The following is a 25,426-nucleotide window of genomic DNA, read 5'->3' as shown; positions in this document are numbered from 1 at the left end:
CTGCACTGCCAATACACTCGCCGCACAGCCAATGCACTCGCTGCACAGCCAATACAATCCTCGTACAGCCAATACAGTCCCCGCACAGCCAATATAGTCCCCACACAGCCAATACATTTCCCGCATAGCCAGTACACACGCCACACAGCCAATACACTCTCCGCACAGCCAATACCCTTGCCGCACAGCCAATACACGCCCCGCACAGCCAATATACTTGCTGCACAGCCAATACACTTCCCGCACAGCCAATACACAACCCGCACAGCCAATACACACCCGCAGAGCCAATACACTCCCCGCACAGCCAATTCGCTTCCCGCACAGCCAATACATACCTCGTACAGTCAATACACTTCCCGCAGAGCCCGTAAACTCCCCGAACAGCCAATACACTCCATGCACAGTCAATAGACATCCCGCTCAGCCCATACACTCTCTACACAGTCCATACTCTCTCCGCACAGCCCATACACTCTCTGCACAGCCAATACACTCCCCGCACAGCCAATACACTCCCCGCACAGCCAATTCGCTTCCCGCACAGCCAATACATACCTCGCACAGCCATAACACACCCCAGACAGCCAGTACACTCCCCGCACAGCCAACACACTCCCCATACAGTCAATACACTTCCCGCACAGCCAATACACTCCTTGCACAGCCAATACACTCCCTGCACAGCCAACACACTCCCCATATAGTCAATACACTTCCCGCACAGCCAATACACTCCTTGCACAGCCAATACACTCCCCGCACAGCCAATACACTCCCCGCATAGCCAATGTACTCCCCGCACAGCCAATACATTCCCCGCACAGCCAATACACTCCATGCACATGCAATACACTCTACGGATAGGCAATACATTTCCCGTATGAACAATACACTCCCCGTACAGCCAATACAAACCAGGCACAGCCATTACAGTCCCCGCACAGCCAAAACACTCCACCCACAGCCAATACAAAGCAGGCACAGCCAATACAGTCCCCGCACAGCCAAAACGCTCCACCCACAGCCAATACAAAGCAGGCACAGCCAATACAGTCCCCGCACAGCCAAAACACTCCACCCACAGCCAATACAAAGCAGGCACAGCCAATACAGTCCCCGCACAGCCAAAACACTTCCCGCACAGCCCATACACTCTCTGCACAGCCCATACTCTCTCTGCACAGCCAATACACTCCCCACACAGAAAGTACACTGCCCGCACAGCCAATACACTCCCCGCACAGCCAATACACTCCCCGCACAGCCAATGCACTCCCCGCACAGCCAATACACTCCCCGCACAGCCAATACACTCCACGCACAGCCAATACACTCCAAGCACAGCCAATGCATAACCCACACAACCATAAAACACCCCGCACAGGCAATACACTTGCCGAACATCCAATACACTCTCCGCACAGCCAATACACTCCCCATACAGCCAATACACTCCCTACAAGGCCAAAACACTCCCCACGCGGCCATAACACTCCCCACACAGACATAACAATCCCCATACAGCCAATACACTCCCGGCACAGCCAATACACTCCCTGCACAGACAATATACTCCCCAAACAGCCATAACACTTCCCGCAAAGCCAATAACTTTCCGCACAGCCAATACACTCCCCGTACAGCCAATACACTCCCTGCACAGCCAATACACTCCCCACACAGCCAATACACTCCACGCAAGGTCAATACACTTCCCGCACAGCCCATACACTCTCTGCACAGTTCATACCCTCTCTGCACAGCCCATATACTCTCTGCACAGCCAATACACTCCCCGCACAGCTAATACACTCCCTGCACAGCCAATACACTCTCCGCACAGCCAATACACTCCCCATACAGCCAATACACTTCCCGCACAGCCAATACACTTCCCGCACAGCCAATACACTTCCCGCACAGCCAATAGATAACCCGTACAGCCATAAAACACCCCGCACAGCCAATGCACTCCCCGCACTTCCAATACAGTCCCTGCACATCCAATACACTCCCCGCAGAGCCAACACACCCCCCATACAGCCAATACAGTCCCCACACGGCAATAACATTCCCCACACAGCAATAACAATCCCCACTTAGCCAATAGACTCCCGGCACTGCGAGTAAACTCCCTGCACAGACAATACACTCCCCGCACAGCCATAACACTCCCCGCAAAGACCATACACTCTCTGCACAGCCAATACACTCGCTGCACAGCCAATACACTCCCCGCACAGCCAATACACTCCACGCACAGCCAATACGCTCCTCGTACAGCCAATACACTCGCTGCACAGCCAATACACTCCCCGCACAGCCAACACACTCCCCGCACATTCAATACACTTCCCGCACAGTCAATACACTCTCTGCACAGCCCATTTTCTCTCTGCACAGCCAATTCACTCCCCGCACAGCCAATACACTCCTCGCACAGCCAATACACTCGTGCACAGCCAATACACTCACCGCACAGCCAATACACTCCCCATACAGCCAATCCAGTCCCCATACAGCCAATACACTCCCCACACGGCCATTTCACTCCCCACACAGCCATAACAATCCCCACACAGCCAATACATTCCCGGCACAGCCAATACACTCCCGGCACAGCCAATACACTCCCCACACAGCCACTACACACCCCACACAGCCAATACACTCCCCGCACAGCGAATACAATTGCTGCACAGCCAATACAATCCCGGCACAGCCAATACACTATCCACACAGCCAATACACTCCCCCCACAGCCAATACACACCCCGCACAGCCAATACACTCCCTGCAAAGCGAATACAATCACTGCACAGCCAAAACACTCCCCGCACAGCCAATATACTTTCCGCACAACCAATACATTCCCCGTACAGCCAATACACTCCCTGCACAGCCAATACACAACCCGCACAACCAATAAACTCCCCGCAGAGCCAATAGACTCCCCGCACAGCCAATTCGCTTCCCACACAGCCAACACATACCTCGCACAGCCATAACACCCCGCACAGCCAAAACACTCCCCGCACTCCCAACACACTCCCCGCACCGTCAATACACTTCCCGCACAGCCCATACACTCCCCGCACAGCCAATACACTCTCCGCACAGACAATACACTTCTCGCACAGCCCATACACTCTCTGCACAACCCATACACTCACTGCACAGCCAATACACTGCCCGCACAGCCAATACACTCCCCGCACAGCCAACACACTCCCCGCACAGTCAATACATTTCGCGCATAGAACATACAGTCCCCACACAGCCAATACTCTCCCCGCACAGTCAATACACTTCCCGCACAGCTCATACACTCCCCGCACAGCCAATAAACTCCCCGCACAACCAAGACACTCCACGCACAGCCAATACACTCCCCATACAGCCAATACACTCCCCATACAGCCAATACACTTCCTGTACAGCCAATACACTGCTTGCACAGCCAATACACTTCCCGCACAGCCAATACAATTCCTGCACAGCCAATACAGAACATGCACAGCCATAACACTCCCCGCACAGCCAATGCACTCCCCACACGGCCATTTCACTCCCCGCACAGCCATAACAATCCCCACACAGCCAATACATTCCCGGCACAGCCAATACACTCCCGGCACAGTCAATACACTCCCCACACAGCCAATACACACCCCGCACAGCCAATACACTCCCCGCACAGCGAATACAATTGCTGCACAGCCAATACAATCCCGGCACAGCCAATACACTATCCACACAGCCAATACACTCCCCCCACAGCCAATACACACCCCGCACAGCCAATACACTCCCTGCAAAGCGAATACAATCACTGCACAGCCAATACACTCCCCGCACAGCCAATACACTTTCCGCACAACCAATACATTCCCCGTACAGCCAATACACTCCCTGCACAGCCAATACACAACCCGCACAACCAATAAACTCCCCGCAGATCCAATAGACTCCCCGCACAGCCAATTCGCTTCCCGCACAGCCAACACATACCTCGCACAGCCATAACACCCCGCACAGCCAAAACACTCCCCGCACTCCCAACACACTCCCCGCACCGTCAATACACTTCCCGCACAGCCCATACACTCCCCGCACAGCCAATACACTCCCCGCACAGTCAATACACTTCTCGCACAGCCCATACACTCTCTGCACAACCCATACTCTCACTGCACAGCCAATACACTTCCCGCACAGCCAATACACTCCCCGCACAGCCAATACACTCCCCGCACAGCCAATACACTCCCCATACAGCCAATACACTTCCCGCACAGCCAATACACTCCTTGCACAGCCAATACATAACCCGCACAGGCAATACATACCCCGCACAGCCATAAAACACCATGCACAGCCAATACAGTCCCCTCACATCCAATACACTCCCCGCGAATCCAATACATTCCCCGCACAGCCAATACACTCCCCATACAGCCAGTACACTCCCCACACTGCCATAACACTCCACACACAGCCATAACACTCCCCACACAGCCATAACAATCCCCATACAGCCAATACACTCCCTGCAAAGCCAATTCGCTTCCCGCACAGCCAATACATACCACGCACAGCCATAACACACCCCGGACAGCCAGTACACTCCCTGCACAGCCAATACACTCCCCGCACAGCCAATACACTGCTTGCACAGCCAATACACTCCACGCACAGCCAATACACTTCCCGCACAGCCAATAGTTAACCCGCACAGCCATAAAACACCCCGCACAGCCAATGCACTCCCCGCACATCCAATACTCTCCCCACATATCAAATACACTCCACGCACAGCCAACACGCACCCCATACAACCAATACACTCCCCACACTGCCATAACACTCCCCACACAGCCATAACAATCCCCATGCAGCCAATACACTCCCGGCACAGTGAATACTCTCCCTGCACAGACAATATACTCCCTGCACATCCAAAACACTCCCCGCACAGCCAATACACTCCCCGCACAGCCAAAACACACCCCGCACATTCAATACACTTCCCGCACAGTCAATACACTTCCCGCACAGCCCATACACTCTCTGCACAGCCCATTCTCTCCCTGCACAGCCAATACACTCCCCGCACAGCCAATACACTCCAAGCACAGCCAACACATTCCCCGCACAGTCAATACACTTCCCGCACACCCCATATACTCCCCGCAAAACCAGTACAATCAACGCACAGCCAATACACTCTCTGCACAGCGAATACACTCCCCGCACAGCCATAACACCCACCGCACAGCCCATCCACTCTCTGCATAGCCAATACACTCCCCACACAGCCAATACACTCCCCGCACAGCCAATACACTCCCTGCACAGCCAATAAATCCCCGCACAGCCAATAAACTCCCCGCACAGCCAATACACTCCCCACAAATCCAATACATTCCCCGCGCAGCCAATACACTTTCCGCACAGCCAAAAAACTCCCCGCACAGCCGACATACTCCACCGCACAGCCAATAGACACCCCACACAGCCAATACACTCCCTGCGCAGTCAATACACTTCCCGCACAGCCCATACACTCTCTGCACAGCCCATGCTCTCTCTGCACAGCCCATACACTCTCTGCACAGCCAATACACTTACCACACAGCCAATACACTCCCCACACAGCCAATACACTCCCTGCATAGTCAATACACTTCCCGCACAGCCCATACACTCTCTGCACAGCCCATAAACTCTCTGCACATCCCATACTCTCTCTGCACAGCCCATACACTCTTTGCACAGCCAATACACTTCCCGCACAGCCAATACACTCCTTGCACATCCAATACACTCCCCGCACAGCCAATACACTCCCCGCACAGCCAATACACTGCCCGCACAGCCAATACACTCCCCGCACAGCCAATACACTCCTTGCACAGCCAATACACTCCATGCACAGCCAATACACTCCCCGCACAGCCAATACACTCCCCGCACAGCCAATACACTCCCCGCACAGCCAATGCACTCCCCGCACAGCCAATGCACTCCACGCACAGCCAATACACTGTGCCCGCACAGCCAATACACTCCCCATACAGCCAAAACACTTCACGCACAGCCAATACACTGCTTGCACAGCCAATACACTCCACGCACAGCCAATACATAACCCGCACAGCCAATACATACCCCGCACAGCCATAAAACACCCCGCACAGACAATACACTCCCCGCACATGCAATACACTCCCCGCACATGCAATACACTCCCCGAACATCCAAGACACTCCCCGCATAGCCAATACACTCCCCATACAGCCAATACACTCCCTACAAGGCAAAAACACTCCCCACATGGCCATAACACTCCCCACACAGCCATAACATTCCCCACACAGCCAATACGCTCCTTGCACACCAATACACTCCATGCACAGACAATATACTCCCCGCACAGCCATAACACCCACCGCACAGCCCATACACTCTCTGCATAGCCAATACACTCCCCACACAGCCAATACACTCCCCGCACAGCCAATACACTCCCCGCACAGCCAATACACTCCCCGCACAGCCAATACACTCCCTGCACAGCCAATAACTCCCCGCACAGCCAATAAACTCCCCGCACAGCCAATACACTCCCCACAAATCCAATACATTCCCCGCGCAGCCAATACACTTTCCGCACAGCCAAAAAACTCCCCGCACAGCCGACATACTCCACCGCACAGCCAATAGACACCCCACACAGCCAATACACTCCCTGCGCAGTCAATACACTTCCCGCACAGCCCATACACTCTCTGCACAGCCCATGCTCTCTCTGCACAGCCCATACACTCTCTGCACAGCCAATACACTTACCACACAGCCAATACACTCCCCACACAGCCAATACACTCCCTGCATAGTCAATACGCTTCCCGCACAGCCCATACGCTCTCTGCACAGCCCATACTCTCTCTGCACAGCCCATACTCTCTCTGCACAGCCCATACTCTCTCTGCACAGCCAATACACTTCCCGCACAGCCAATACACTCCTTGCACATCCAATACACTCCCCGCACAGCCAATACACTCCCCGCACAGCCAATACACTCCCCGCACAGCCAATACACTCCCCGCACAGCCAATACACTCTCCACACAGCCAATACACTCCTTGCACAGCCAATACACTCCTTGCACAGCCAATACACTCCCCGCACAGCCAATACACTCCCCGCACAGCCAATACACTCCCCGCACAGCCAATGCACACCCCGCACAGCCAATGCACTCCACGCACAGCCAATACACTGTCCGCACAGCCAATACACTCCCCATACAGCCAAAACACTTCACGCACAGCTAATACACTGCTTGCACAGCCAATACACTCCACGTACAGCCAATACATACACCGCACAGCCATAAAACACCCCGCATAGACAATACACTCCCCGCACATGCAATACACTCCCCGAACATCCAATACACTCCCCGCATAGCCAATACTCTCCCCATACAGCCAATACACTCCCTACACGGCAAAAACACTCCCCACACGGCCATAACACTCCCCACACAGCCATAACATTCCCCACACAGCCAATACGCTCCTTGCACACCAATACACTCCATGCACAGACAATATACTCCCCGCACAGCCATAACACTCCCCGCAAAGCCCATACACTCCCCGCACAGCCAATACACTCCCCGCACAGCCAATACACTCCCCGCACAGCCAATGCACTCCCCGCACAGCCAATGCACTCCACGCACAGCCAATACACTGCCCGCACAGCCAATACACTCCCCATACAGCCAAAACACTTCACGCACAGCCAATACACTGCTTGCACAGCCAATACACTCCACGCACAGCCAATACATAACCCGCACAGCCAATACATACCCCGCACAGCCATAAAACACCCCGCACAGACAATACACTCCCCGCACATGCAATACACTCCCCGAACATCCAAGACACTCCCCGCATAGCCAATACACTCCCCATACAGCCAATACACTCCCTACAAGGCAAAAACACTCCCCACATGGCCATAACACTCCCCACACAGCCATAACATTCCCCACACAGCCAATACGCTCCTTGCACACCAATACACTCCATGCACAGACAATATACTCCCCGCACAGCCATAACACCCACCGCACAGCCCATACACTCTCTGCATAGCCAATACACTCCCCACACAGCCAATACACTCCCCGCACAGCCAATACACTCCCTGCACAGCCAATAACTCCCCGCACAGCCAATAAACTCCCCGCACAGCCAATACACTCCCCACAAATCCAATACATTCCCCGCGCAGCCAATACACTTTCCGCACAGCCAAAAAACTCCCCGCACAGCCGACATACTCCACCGCACAGCCAATAGACACCCCACACAGCCAATACACTCCCTGCGCAGTCAATACACTTCCCGCACAGCCCATACACTCTCTGCACAGCCCATGCTCTCTCTGCACAGCCCATACACTCTCTGCACAGCCAATACACTTACCACACAGCCAATACACTCCCCACACAGCCAATACACTCCCTGCATAGTCAATACGCTTCCCGCACAGCCCATACGCTCTCTGCACAGCCCATACTCTCTCTGCACAGCCCATACTCTCTCTGCACAGCCAATACACTTCCCGCACAGCCAATACACTCCTTGCACATCCAATACACTCCCCGCACAGCCAATACACTCCCCGCACAGCCAATACACTCCCCGCACAGCCAATACACTCTCCACACAGCCAATACACTCCTTGCACAGCCAATACACTCCTTGCACAGCCAATACACTCCCCGCACAGCCAATACACTCCCCGCACAGCCAATACACTCCCCGCACAGCCAATGCACACCCCGCACAGCCAATGCACTCCACGCACAGCCAATACACTGTCCGCACAGCCAATACACTCCCCATACAGCCAAAACACTTCACGCACAGCTAATACACTGCTTGCACAGCCAATACACTCCACGTACAGCCAATACATACACCGCACAGCCATAAAACACCCCGCACAGACAATACACTCCCCGCACATGCAATACACTCCCCGAACATCCAATACACTCCCCGCATAGCCAATACTCTCCCCATACAGCCAATACACTCCCTACACGGCAAAAACACTCCCCACACGGCCATAACACTCCCCACACAGCCATAACATTCCCCACACAGCCAATACGCTCCTTGCACACCAATACACTCCATGCACAGACAATATACTCCCCGCACAGCCATAACACTCCCCGCAAAGCCCATACGCACTCTGCACAGCCAATACACTCCCCGCACAGCCAATACACTCCCCACACAGCCAATACAGTCCCCGCACAGCGAATACACTCGCTGCACGCCGAATATACTCCTCGCACAGCCAATACAATTCCTGCACAGCCAATACACTCCCCACACAGCCAATGCACTCCCCGCACAGCCAATACACTTTCCACAAGCCAATACACTCACTGAACAGCCAAGACACTCCGCTCAGAGCCACTATACTACCCGCAAAGACAATACACTTCACGCACAGCCAATAGACACCCCGCACAGCCAATACACTCCCCGCACATGCAATACAATCAACGCATAGGCAATACATTTCCCGCACAGCCAATACACTCCCCGCACAGCCAATGTACTCCCCGCACGGCCAATACACTCCTCGCACAGCCAAAATACTCCACCCACAGCCAATACGAAGCAGGAAAAGCCAATACACTCCCCGCACAGCCATAACACACCCCTCACAGGGAATACACTCCTCGCACAGCCAATACACTCCCCATACAGCCAATACACTCCCCGCAGAGCCAATACACTCCCCGCACAGCCAATACACTTCCCGCACAGCCAATACACTTCCCGCACAGCCAATACACTCCCCATACAGCCAATACACTCCCCGCACAGCCAATACATTCCCCGCACAGCCAATACACTTCCCGCACAGCCAATACATAGCTCGCACAGCCATAACACACCCCGGACAGCCAGTACACTCCCCGCACAGCCAACACACTTCCCGCACAGTCAATACACTTCCCGCACAGCCCATACACTCCCCGCACAGCCAATACACTCCCCACACAGCCAATACACTCCCCGCACAGTCAATACACTTCCCGCACAGCCAGTACACTCCCCGCACAGCCAACACACTTCCCGCACAGTCAATACACTTCCCGCGCAGCCCATACACTCCCCGCACAGCCAATACACTCCCCGCACAGTCAATACACTTCCCGCACAGCCCATACACTCTCTGCACAGTCCAAACTCTCTCTGCACAGCCCATACACTCTCTGCACAGCCAATACATTCCCGGCACAGCCAATACACTCCCGGCACAGCCAATACACTCCCCACACAGCCAATACACACCCCACACAGCCAATACACTCCCCGCACAGCGAATACAATTGCTGCACAGCCAATACAATCCCGGCACAGCCAATACACTATCCAAACAGCCAATACACTCCCCGCACAGCCAATGCACTCCCCGCACAGCCAATGCACTCCCCGCACAGCCAATGCACTCCACGCACAGCCAATACACTGCCCGCACAGCCAATACACTCCCCATACAGCCAAAACACTTCACGCACAGCCAATACACTGCTTGCACAGCCAATACACTCCACGCACAGCCATAAAACACCCCGCACAGACAATACACTCCCCGCACATGCAATACACTCCCCGAACATCCAATACACTCCCCGCATAGCCAATACACTCCCCATACAGCCGATACACTCCCTACACGGCAAAAACACTCCCCACACGGCCATTACACTCCCCACACAGCCATAACATTCCCCACACAGCCAATACGCTCCTTGCACACCAATACACTCCATGCACAGACAATATACTCCCCGCACAGCCATAACACCCACCGCACAGCCCATACACTCTCTGCACAGCCAATACACTCCCCACACAGCCAATACACTCCCCGCACAGCCAATACATTCCCTGCACAGCCAATAACTCCCCGCACAGCCAATAAACTCCCCGCACAGCCAATACACTCCCCACAAATCCAATACATTCCCCGAGCAGCCAATATACTTTCCGCACAGCCAAAAAACTCCCCGCACAGCCGACATACTCCACCGCACAGCCAATAGACACCCCACACAGCCAATACACTCCCTGCACAGTCAATACACTTCCCGCACAGCCCATACACTCTCTGCACAGCCCATACTCTCTCTGCACAGCCCATACACTCTCTGCACAGCCAATACACTTCCCGCACAGCCAATACACTCCTTGCACATCCAATACACTCCCGGCACAGCCAATACACACCCCGCACAGCCAATACACACCCCGCACAGCCAATACACTCCCCGCACAGCCAATACACTCCCCACACAGCCAATACACTCCCCACACAGCCAATACCCTCCTTGCACAGCCAATACACTCCTTGCACAGCCAATACACTCCCCGCACAGCCAATACACTCCCCGCACAGCCAATACACTCCCCGCACAGCCAATGCACTCCCCGCACAGCCAATGCACTCCCCGCACAGCCAATGCACTCCACGCACAGCCAATACACTCCCCGCACAGCCAATACAGTCCCCGCACAGCGAATACACTCGCTGCACGCCGAATATACTCCTCGCACAGCCAATACAATCCCTGCACAGCCAATACACTCCCCATACAGCCAATGCACTCCCCGCACAGCCAATACACTTTCCACAAGCCAATACACTCACTGAACAGCCAAGACACTCCGCTCAGAGCCACTATACTACCCGCAAAGACAATACACTTCACGCACAGCCAATAGACACCCCGCACAGCCAATACACTCCCCGCACATGCAATACAATCTACGCATAGGCAATACATTTCCCGCACAGCCAATACACTCCCCGCACAGCCAATGTACTCCCCGCACGGCCAATACACTCCTCGCACAGCCAAAATACTCCACCCACAGCCAATACGAAGCAGGAAAAGCCAATACACTCCCCACACAGCCATAACACACCCCTCACAGGGAATACACTCCTCGCACAGCCAATACACTCCCCATACAGCCAATACACTCCCCGCAGAGCCAATACAGTCCCCGCACAGCCAATACACTTCCCGCACAGCCAATACACTCCCCATACAGCCAGTACACTCCCCGCACAGCCAATACATTCCCCGCACAGCCAATACACTTCCCGCACAGCCAATACATAGCTCGCACAGCCATAACACACCCCGGACAGCCAATACACTCCCCGCACAGCCAATACACTCCCCGCACAGCCAATACACTCACCGCACAGCCAATAAATTCCCCGCACAGCCAGTACACTCGCCGCACAGCCAATACACTCGCCGCATAGCCAATACACTCCCCGCACAGCCAATACACTCCCCGCACAGCCAATACACTCCCCGCACAGCCAATACACTCACTGGACAGCCAATACACTCCCCGCACAGCCACTATACTCCCCACACAGCCAATACACTTCCCGCACAGCCAATACATTCCCCGCACAGCCAATACACTCCCCGCACAGCCAATACACTCACCGCCCAGATGATACACCAACCGCACAGCCAATACACTCCCAGCACAGCCAATACACTCCCAGCACAGCCAATACATTACCTGCACAGCCAATACACTCCACGCACAGCCAATACACTCCCAGCACAGCCAATACACTACCCGCACAGCCAATACACTCCACGCACAATCAATACACTTCCCGCACAGCCAATACACTTCCGGCACAGCCAATACACTCCATGCACAGTCAATACACTCCCGCACAGTCAATACTCTCACTGCACAGCCAATACACTCACCACACAGCCAATACACTCCCCACACAGCCAATACACTCCCCGCAAGCCAAAGAATTCCCCGCACAGCCCGTACACTCGACGCACAGCCAATACACTCACTGCACAGCCTATACACTCCCCGCACAACCAATACACTCCCTGCACAGCCACTACACTCCCCGCACAGCCAGTTCACTCCCCGCACAGTCAATACACTCCCCGCACAGCCTATACATTTCCCGCACAGCCAATACACTACCCGCACAGCCAATACATAACCCGAACAGTCAATACATACACGGCACAGTCAATACACTTCCTGCACAGCCAATACACTCTCTGCACAGCCAATACACTCTCCACACACCAATACACTCACCGCCCAGACGATACACTAACGGCACAGCCAATACACTCGCCACACAGACAATACAATCCACGCAAAGCCAATACAGTCCCCGCATGGCCAATATACTCCCCACACATCCAATACACTCCCCGCACAGCTAATACACACACGGCACAGCCAGTACATTCCACACACAGTCAATACTCTCCCCGCACAGCCAACACACTCCCCACACAGCCAATACACTCCCCGCACAGCCAATACTCTCGCTGCATGCTCAATACACTCCCCGCACAGCCAATATACTCGCTGCATGCCCAATACAGTCCCCGCACAGCCAATACATACGCTGCATGCCCAATATACTCCCCGCACAAGCAAAACACTCACCGCACAGCCAATACACTCACCGCACATCCAATACACTCACCACACAGCCAAGACACTCCCTGCACAGCCAATACACACGCTGCACACCCAGTACATTTCCCTCACAGCCAATACACTTCCCGCACAGCCAATACACTCCCCGCACAGCCAATAGACTCCGCGCACAGCCCGTACACTCAACGCACAGCCAATACACTCGATGCACAGCCAATACACTCACAGCACAGCCAATACACTCCCCGCACAGCCAATATACTCCCCGCACCGCCAATACACTCCCCGCACAGCCAGTTCACTCCCCGCACAGCCAATACACTCCTCACACACCAATACACTCAGCGCACAGCCAATACACTAACCGCACAGCCAATACACACCTCGCACAGCCAATACAGTCATCGCACAGACAATACATTTCCCGCACAAGCAATAACTCACTGCACAGGCAATATTCTCCCAGCACAGCCAATACACTACCCGCAGAGCCAAAACACTACCCGCACAGCCAATACACTCCCTGCACAGCCAATACACTTTCCGCACAGCCAATACACTCTCTGCACAGGCAATACACTCCCCACAGACCAATACACTAACCGCCCAGATGATACACTAACCGCACAGCCAATACACTCCCCGCACAGACAATACACTTCCCGAACAGCCAATACACTCGCCACACAGGCAATACACTCCATGCAGAGCCAATACAGTCCACACACAGCCCATATACTCCCCACACATCCAGTACACTCCCCGCACAGCTAATACACTCACTGCACAGCCAGTACATTCCACACACAGTCAATACTCTCCTCGCACAGCCAATACACTCACCACACAGTCGATACACTCCCCATACAGCCAATACACTTGCTGCATGCCCAATACAGTCCCCACACAGCCAATACACTCGTTACATGCCCAATATACTCCCCGCACAGGCAATACACTCACCGCACAGCCAATACACTCCCTGCACATCCAATACACTCACCACATAGTCGATACACTCCCCACACAGCCAATACACTCGCTGCATGCCCAATACAGTCCCCACACAGCCAATACACTCGCTACATGCCCAAAATACTCCCCGCACAGGCAATACACTCACCGCACAGCCAATACACTCCCTGCACAGCCAATACACACGTTGCACACCCAGTACATTTCCCTCACAGCCAATACACACCCTGCACAGCCAGTACACTCCCCACACAGCCAGTACACTCCCCGCACAGCCAATACATTCCCCGCACAGCCAATACACTCCCTGCACAACCAATACACTCCCTGCACAGCCAATACACTCCCCATACAGCCAATACAGTCCCCGCACAGCCAATACACTTCCCGCACAGCCAATACACTGCCCGCTCAGCTAATACACTCACTGCACAGCCAGTACATTCCACACACAGACGATACACTCCCCACACAGCCAATACTCTCGCTGCATGCTCAATACACTCGCCGCACAGCCAATACACTCACTGCATGCCCAATATACTCCCCGCACAGGCAATACACTCACCGCACTTCCAATAAACTCACCACACAGCCAGTACACTCCCCGCACAGCCAATACACTCCCCGCACAGCCAATACATACCCCACACAGCCAATACACTCGCCGCACGGCCAATACACTCGCCGTACAGCCAATACACTCCCCGCATAGCCAATACACTCCCCGCACAGCCTATAAATTCCCCGCACAGCCAATACACTCACTGCACAGCCAATACACTCCCCACACACCAATACACTCACTGCCCAGACGATACACTAACCGCACAGCCAATACACTCCCCGCACAGCCAATACTCTCGCTGCATGCTCAATACACTTCCCGCACAGCCAATACACTCGCTGCATGCCCAATACAGTCCCCACACAGCCAATACACTCGCTGCATGCCCAATATACTCCCCACACAGGCAATACACTCACCGCACAGCCAATACACTCCCCGCACATCCAATACAATCACTACACAGCCAATACACTCCCTGCACAGCCAATACACTCCCCATACAGCCAATACAGTCCCCGCACAGCCAATACACTTCCCGCACAGCCAATACACTCCCCGCTCAGCTAATACACTCACTGCACAGCCAGTACATTCCACACACAGACGATACACTCCCCACACAGCCAATACTCTCGCTGTATGCTCAATACACTCCCCGCACAGCCAATACACTCACTGCATGCCCAATATACTCCCCGCACAGGCAATACACTCACCGCACTTCCAATAAACTCACCACACAGCCAGTACACTCCCCGCACAGCCAATACACTCCCCGCACAGCCAATACATACCCCACACAGCCAATACACTCGCCACACAGCCAATACATTCGCCGTACAGCCAATACACTCCCCGCATAGCCAATACACTCCCCGCATAGCCAATACACTCCCCGCACATCCAATACACTTTCCGTACAGCCAATACACTCCCCGCACAGCCAATACACTCCCCGCATAGCCAATACACTCCCTGCACAGCCAATACACTCACCGCACAGCCAATACACTCCCCACAAAGCCAATACACTCCCAGCATAGCCAATACACTCCCAGCACAGCCAGTACACTCCCAGCACAGCCAGTACACTCCCAGCACTGCCAATACACTCCCAGCACAGCCAATGCACTCCCAGCACAGCCAATACACTCCCAGCACAGCCAATACACTCCCAGCACAGCCAATACACTACCTGCACAGACAATACACTCCACGCACAGCCAATACACTCCCAGCACAGCCAATACACTACCCGCACCGCCAATACACTCCAAGCACAGCCAATACACTACCCGCACAGCCAATACACTCCACGCACAGCCAATACACTTCCTGCACAGCCAATACACTTCCCGCACAGCCAATACACTCCATGCACAGTCAATACACTCCCGCACAGCCAATACTCTCACTGCACAGCAAATACGCTCAACGCACGGCCAATACACTCACCGCACAGCCAATACACTCCCCGCACAGCCCATACACTCGACGCACAGCCAATACACTCACTGCACAGCCAATACACTCCCCGCACAACCAATACACTCCCTGCACAGCCAATACATTCCCCACACAGCCAGTTCACTCCCCGCACAGTCAATACACTCCCCGCACAGCCTATACATTTCCCGCACAGCCAATACACTACCCGCACAGCCAGTACATAACCTGAACAGCCAATACATACACGGCACAGCCATAAAACACCCCGCACGGCCAATACACTCCCCGCACATCTAAAACACTCCCAGAACATCCAATACACTCCCCGCACAGCAAATACACTCCTCGCACAGCCAATACATTCCCGCACAGCCAATACACTCCCCACACAGCCAATACACTCCCCACACAGCCAATACACTCCCCGCATAGCCTATACACACCCTGCACAGCCAAAGCACTCCCTGCACAGCCAATGCACTCCCTGCACAGCCAATACACTCCCCGCACAGCCAATACACTCCCCATACAGCCAAAACACTTCACGCACAGCCAATACACTGCTTGCACAGCCAATACACTCCACGCACAGCCAATACATAACACGCATAGCCAATACATAACCGGCACAGCCATAAAACACCCCGCACAGCCAATACACTCCCCGCACATTCAATACACTCCCAGAACATCCAATACACTCCCCGCACAGCCAATACACTCCCTACATGGCCAAAACATTCCCCACACGGCCATAACACACCCCACACAGCCATAACAATCCCCACATAGCCAATACACTCCCGGCACAGCCAATACACTCTCTGCACAGCCAATATACGCCCCGCACAGCCAATACACTTCCAGGACAGCCATACACACCCCGCACAGCCAATCCACTCCCAGCACAGCCAATACACTACCCGCACAGCCAATACACTCCACGCACAGCCAATACACTTCCCGCACAGCCAATACACTTCCCGCACAGCCAATACACTTCCCGCACAGCCAATACACTCCATGCACAGTCAATACACTCCCGCACAGCCAATACTCTCACTGCACAGCTAATACACTCACCGCACAGCCAATACAATCCCCGCACAGCCAATACACTCCCTGCAAGCCAATGAATTCCCCGCACAGCCCGTACACTCAACGCACAGCCAATACACTCACTGCATAGCCAATACACTCCCCGCACATCCAATACACTCCCTTCACAGCCAATACACTCCCCGCACAGCCAGTTCACTCCCCGCACAGTCAATACACTCCCCGCACAGCCTATACATTTCCCGCACAGCCAATACACTACCCGCACAGCCAATACATAACCTGAACAGCCAATACATACCCAGCACAGCGATAAAACACCCCGCACAGCCAATACACTCCCCGCACATCCAATACACTCCCCGCACAGCCAATACACTCCCCGAACAGCCAATACATTCCCGCACAGCCAATACACTCCCCGCACAGCCAATACACTCCCCACATAGCCAATACACTCTCCGCACAGCCAATACACTGCCCGCACAGCCAATACACTGCCCGCATAGCCAATACACTCCCAGCACAGCCAATACACTCCCAGCACTGCCAATACACTCCCAGCACAGCCAATACACTCACCGCACAGCCAATACACTCCCCACACAGCCAATACACTCCCCACACAGCCAATACACTCCCCACACAGCCAATACACTCCCCACACAGCCAATACACTCCCAGCACAGCCAATGCACTCCATGCACAGCCAATACACTCCCAGCACAGCCAATACACTCCCAGCACAGCCAATACACTACCTGCACAGACAATACACTACACGCACAGCCAATACACTCCTTGCACAGCCAATACACTCCCCACACAGCCAATACACTCCCAGCACAGCCAATACACTCCCAGCACAGCCAATACACTCCCAGCACAGCCAAAACACTACCCGCACAGCCAATACACTCCACGCACAGCCAATACACTTCCCGCACAGCCAATACACTCCATGCACAGCCAATACACTCCCGCACAGCCAATACTCTCACTGCACAGCAAAATACGCTCACCGCACAGCCAATACACTCCCCGCACAGCCAATGAATTCCCCGCACAGCCCGTACACTCGACGCACAGCCAATACACTCACTGCACAACCAATACACTCCCCGCACAACCAATACACTCCCTGCACAGCCAATACACTCCCCGCACAGCCAGTTCACTCCCCGCCCAGTCAATACACTCCCCGCACAGCCTATACATTTCCCGCACAGCCAATACACTACCCGCACAGCCAATACATAACCCGAACAGCCAATACATACACGGCACAGCTATAAAACACCCCGCACAGCCAATACACTCCCCGCACATCCAATACACTCCCAGAACATCCAATACACTCCCCGCAAAGCCAATACACTCCCCGCACAGCCAATACACTCCCTGCATAGCCGATACACTCCCCGCAAAGCCAATACACTCCCCGCACAGCCAATACACTCCCTGCACAGCCAATGCACTCCCTGCACAGCCAATACACTCCCCGCACAGCCAATACACTCCCCATACAGCCAAAACACTTCACGCACAGCCAATACACTGCTTGCACAGCCAATACACTCCACGCACAGCCAATACATAACACGCATAGCCAATACATAACCGGCACAGCCATAAAACACCCCGCACAGCCAATACACTCCCCGCACATTCAATACATTCCCAGAACATCCAATACACTCCCCGCACAGCCAATACACTCCCTACACGGCCAAAACATTCCGCACACGGCCATAACACACCCCACACAGCCATAACAATCCCCACATAGCCAAAACACTCCCGGCACAGCCAATACACTCTCTGCACAGCCAATATACGCCCCGCACAGCCAATACACTTCTCACACAGCCCATACACACCCCGCACAGCCAATACACTCCCAGCACAGCCAATACACTACCCGCACAGCCAATATACTCCACGCACAGCCAATACACTCACTGCACAGCCAATACACTTCCCGCACAGCCAATACACTTCCCGCACAGCCAATACACTCCATGCACAGCCCGTACACTCGACGCACAGCCAATACACTCACTGCATAGCCAATACACTCCCCGCACAACCAATACACTCCCTGCACAGCCAATACACTCCCCGCACAGCCAGTTCACTCCCCGCACAGTCAATACACTCCCCGCACAGCCTATACATTTCCCGCACAGCCAATACACTACCAGCACAGCCAATACATAACCCGAACAGCCAATACATACCCAGCACAGCCATAAAACACCCCGCACAGCAAATACACTCCCCGCACATCCAATACACTCCCAGAACATCCAATACACTCCCCGCACAGCCAATACACTCCCCGCACAGCCAATACATTCCCGCACAGCCAATACACTCCCCGCACAGCCAATACACTCCCCGCATAGCCAATACACTCTCCGCAAAGCCAATATACTCCCCGCCCAGTCAATACACTGTCCGCACAGCCAATACACTCCCCACACAGCCAATACACTCCCCGCACAGCCAATGCACTCCCCGCACAGCCAATACACTCCCCGCACAGCCAATATACTCCCCATACAGCCAAAACATTTCACGCTCAGCCAATACACTGCTTGCACAGCCAATACACTCCACGCACAGCCAGTACATAATCCGCACAGCCAATACATAACCGGCACAGCCATAAAACACCCCGCACTGCCAATACACTCCCCGCACATTCAATACACTCCCAGAACATCCAATACACTCCCCGCACAGCCAATACACTTCCCATACAGCCAATACACTCCCTACACGGCCAAAACATTCCCCACACGGCCATAACACTCCCCACACAGCCATAACAATCCCCACACAGCCAATACACTCCCGGCACAGCCAATACACTCCCTGCACAGACAATATACTCCCCGCACAGCCATAACACTCCCCGCAAAGCCCATACACTCTCTGCACAGCCAATATACTCCCCGCACAGCCAATACACTTCTCACACAGCCAATACACACCCCACACAGCCAATACAGTCCCTGCACAGCGAATACACTCGCTGCATGCCGAATATAATCCTCGCACAGCCAATACAATCCCCACACAGCCAATACACCCCCCACACAGCCAATACACTCCCCGTACAGCCAATACACTACTGCACAGCCAATACACTCACCGCACAGCCAAGACACTCCGCTCAGAGCCACTATACTACCCGCAAAGACAATACACTTCACGCACAGCCAATAGACACCCCGCACAATCAATACACTTCCCGCACAGCCCATACACTCTCTGCACAGCCCATACTCTCTCTGCACAGCCAATACACTCCCCGCACTGCCAATACACTCCCCGCACAGCCTATACATTTCCTGCACAGCCAATGCACTCCCCGCACAGCCAATACAATCCTCGTACAGCCAATACACTCCCGAAACAGCCAATACACTCCCCGTACAGCCAATACATTTCCCGTATAGCCAGTACACTCGCCGCACAGCCAATGCACTTTCCACGCAGCCAATACCCTTGCTGCACAGCCAATACAGTCCCCACACACCAATACACTCAGCTCACAGCCAATACATTAACCGCACAGCCAATACACACCTCGCACAGCCAATACAGTCCTCGCACAGACAATACACTTCCCGCACTGGCAATAACTCCCTGCACAGGCAATATTCTCCCAGCACAGCCAATACACTACCCGCACAGCCAATACACTACTCGCACAGCCAATACAGTCCTCGCACAGACAATACACTTCCCGCACAACGAATACACTCTCTGCACAGCCAATACATTCCCCACACACCAATATACTCTCCGGATAGATGATACAGTAACTACACAGCCAATACACTCCACGCAAAGCCAATACAGTCCCCACACAGCCAATATACTCCCCACACATCCAATACAATCCCCGCACAGCTAATATACTCACTGCACAGCCAGTACATTCCACACACAGTCAATACTCTCCGCGCACAGCCAACACACTCGCCACACAGCCAATACACTCCCCGCACAGCCAATACTCTCGATGCATGCACAATACACTCCCTGCACAGCCAATACACTCGCTGCATGCCCAATACAGTCCCCGCACAGCCAATACACTCGCTGCATGCCCAATATACTCCCCGCACAGGCAATACACTCACCGCACAGCCAATACACTCCCCGCACAGCCAATACACACGTTGCACACCCAGTACATTTCCCTTACAGCCAATACACTCCCCGCACATCCAATACACTCACCACACAGCCAATACACTCCCCGCACATCCAATACACTCACCACACAGCCAATACACTCCCTGCACATCCAATACACACGTTGCACACCCAGTACATTTCCCTTACAGCCAATACACTCCACGCACAGCCAGTACACTCCCCGCACAGCCAATACACTGCCCGCACAGCCAATAAACTCCACGCACACCAATACACTCCCTGCACACCAATACACTCCCCGCACAGCCAATACACTCCCCGCACAGCCAATACAATACCCACACAGCCAATACACTCACCGCACACCAATACACTCCTCGCACAGCCAATACACTCCCCGTACAGCCAATACACTCCCCGTACAGCCAATACAGTCCCCGCACAGCCAATACACTTCCCGCACAGCCAATACACTCCCCACACAGCTAATACACTCACTGCACAGCCAGTACATTCCACACACAGACGATACACTCCCCGCGCCGCCAATACTCTCGCTGCATGCTCAATACACTCCCCGCACAGTCAATACACTCACTGCATGCCCAATATACTCCCCGCACAGGCAATACATTCACCGCACAGCCAATACACTCCCCGCACATTCAATACACTCACCACACAGCCAGTACACTTCGCGCACAGCCAATACACTCCCCGCACAGCCAATACATTCCCCACACAGCCAATAAACTCGCCGCACAGCCAATACACTCGCCGCACAGCCAATACATTCCCCACACTGCCAATACACTCGCCGCACAGCCAATACACTCGCCGCACAGCCAATACACTCCCCGCACAGCCAATACACTCCGCGCACAGCCAATACACTCCCTGCACAGCCAATACATTCCCCGCACAGCCAATACACTCGCCGCACAGCCAATACACTCGCGGCACAGCCAATACACTACCCGCACAGCCAATACACTCCCCGCACAGACAATACACTCCCCGCACAGCCACTACACTCCCCGCACAGCCAATACACTACCCGCACAGCCAATACACTCCACGCACAGCCAATACACTTCCCGCACAGCCAATACACTTCCCGCACAGCCAATACACTCCATGCACAGTCAATACACTCCCGCACAGCCAATACTCTCACTGCGCAGCCAATACACTCACCGCACAGCCAATACACTCCCCGCACAGCCAATACACTCCCCGCAAGCCAATGAATTCCCCGCACAGCCCGTACACTCACTGCACAGCCAATACACTCCCCACACAGCCAATACACTCCCCACACAACCAATACACTCCCAGCACAGCCAATACACTACCCGCACAGCCAATACACTTCCCGCATAGCCAGTACGCTCCATGCACAGCCAATACACTCCATGCACAGTCAATACATTCCCCACACAGCCAATACTCTCACTGCACAGACAATACACTCACCGCACAGCCAATACACTCCCCGCAGAGCCAATACACTCCCCGCACAGCCAATACACTCCCCGCACAGCCAATACACTCCCCGCAAACCAATTAATTCCCCGCACAGCCCGTACACTCGACACACAGCCAATACACTCCCTGCACAGCCAATACACTCCCTGCACTGCCAGTTCACTCCCCGCACAGTCAATACACTCCCCGCACAGCCTCTACATTTCCCGCACAGCCAATACACTCGCCGCACAGCCAGTACACTCGCCGCACAGCCAGTACACTCCCCGCACAGCCAATACACTCCCTGCACAGTCAATGCAATCGCCGCACAGCCAATGCACTCCCGCATAGCCAATACACTCCCCGCACAGCGAGTACATGCCATGCACAGCCAATACACTCGCCGCACTGCCAATACACTCGCCACGCAGCCAATACCCTTGCTGCACAGCCAATACACTCCCCACACACCAATACACTCAGCTCACAGCCAATACATTAACCGCACAGCCAATACACACCTCGCACAGCCAATACAGTCCTCGCACAAACAATACACTTCCCGCACAGGCAATAACTTCCTGCACAGGCAATATTCTCCCAGCACAGCCAATACATTACCCGCACAGCCAATACACTACCCGCACAGCCAATACACTCCCTGCACAGCCAATACACTTCCCGCACAGCGAATACACTCTCTGTACAGCCAATACATTCCCCACACACCAATACACTCTCCAGACAGATGATACACTAACCGCACAGCCAATACACTCCCCGCACAGCCAATACACTCCCTGCACAGCCAATACACTTCCCGCACAGCCAATACATACTCTGCACAGCCAATACACTCTCCACACACCAATACACTCACTGCACAGACGATACACTCCCCGCACAGCCAATACACTCCCTGCACAGCCAATACACTTCCCGCACAGCCAATACATACTCTGCACAGCCAATACACTCTCCACACACCAATACACTCACTGCACAGACGATACACTCCCCGCACAGACAATATACTTCCCGAACAGCCAATACACTCGCCACACAGACAATACACTCCACGCAAAGCCAATGCACTCCCCGCACAGCCAATGCACTCCCCGCATAGCCAATACACTCCCCACACAGCCAATACACTCCCAGCACAGCCAATACACTCCCCGCACCGCCAATACACTCCCTGCACTGCCAATACACTCGCCGCACAGCCAATGCACTCGCTGCACAGCCAATACAATCCTCGTACAGCCAATACAGTCCCCGCACAGCCAATATAGTCCCCACACAGCCAATACATTTCCCGCATAGCCAGTACACACGCCACACAGCCAATACACTCTCCGCACAGCCAATACCCTTGCCGCACAGCCAATACACGCCCCGCACAGCCAATATACTTGCTGCACAGCCAATACACTTCCCGCACAGCCAATACACAACCCGCACAGCCAATACACACCCGCAGAGCCAATACACTCCCCGCACAGCCAATTCGCTTCCCGCACAGCCAATACATACCTCGTACAGTCAATACACTTCCCGCAGAGCCCGTAAACTCCCCGAACAGCCAATACACTCCATGCACAGTCAATAGACATCCCGCTCAGCCCATACACTCTCTACACAGTCCATACTCTCTCCGCACAGCCCATACACTCTCTGCACAGCCAATACACTCCCCGCACAGCCAATACACTCCCCGCACAGCCAATTCGCTTCCCGCACAGCCAATACATACCTCGCACAGCCATAACACACCCCAGACAGCCAGTACACTCCCCGCACAGCCAACACACTCCCCATACAGTCAATACACTTCCCGCACAGCCAATACACTCCTTGCACAGCCAATACACTCCCTGCACAGCCAACACACTCCCCATATAGTCAATACACTTCCCGCACAGCCAATACACTCCTTGCACAGCCAATACACTCCCCGCACAACCAATACACTCCCCGCATAGCCAATGTACTCCCCGCACAGCCAATACATTCCCCGCACAGCCAATACACTCCATGCACATGCAATACACTCTACGGATAGGCAATACATTTCCCGTATGAACAATACACTCCCCGTACAGCCAATACAAACCAGGCACAGCCATTACAGTCCCCGCACAGC

The 25,426-nt window shown here is 54.1% G+C and overlaps 1 protein-coding gene across 6 annotated transcripts in view; it reads right to left on the bottom strand.

The window, feature by feature from the left end:
• pde5ab (phosphodiesterase 5A, cGMP-specific, b) overlaps positions 1 to 25,426 on the bottom strand; it is a 264,229-nt gene that overhangs the window by 63,241 nt on the left and 175,562 nt on the right. The window lies entirely within an intron of this gene.

Source organism: Carcharodon carcharias, chromosome 1, assembly GCF_017639515.1.
Source record: "Carcharodon carcharias isolate sCarCar2 chromosome 1, sCarCar2.pri, whole genome shotgun sequence".
NCBI lineage: Eukaryota > Metazoa > Chordata > Chondrichthyes > Lamniformes > Lamnidae > Carcharodon > Carcharodon carcharias.
Note: the sequence above shows the minus strand (reverse complement) of the source record. Positions and strands in the feature narration are given on the sequence as shown.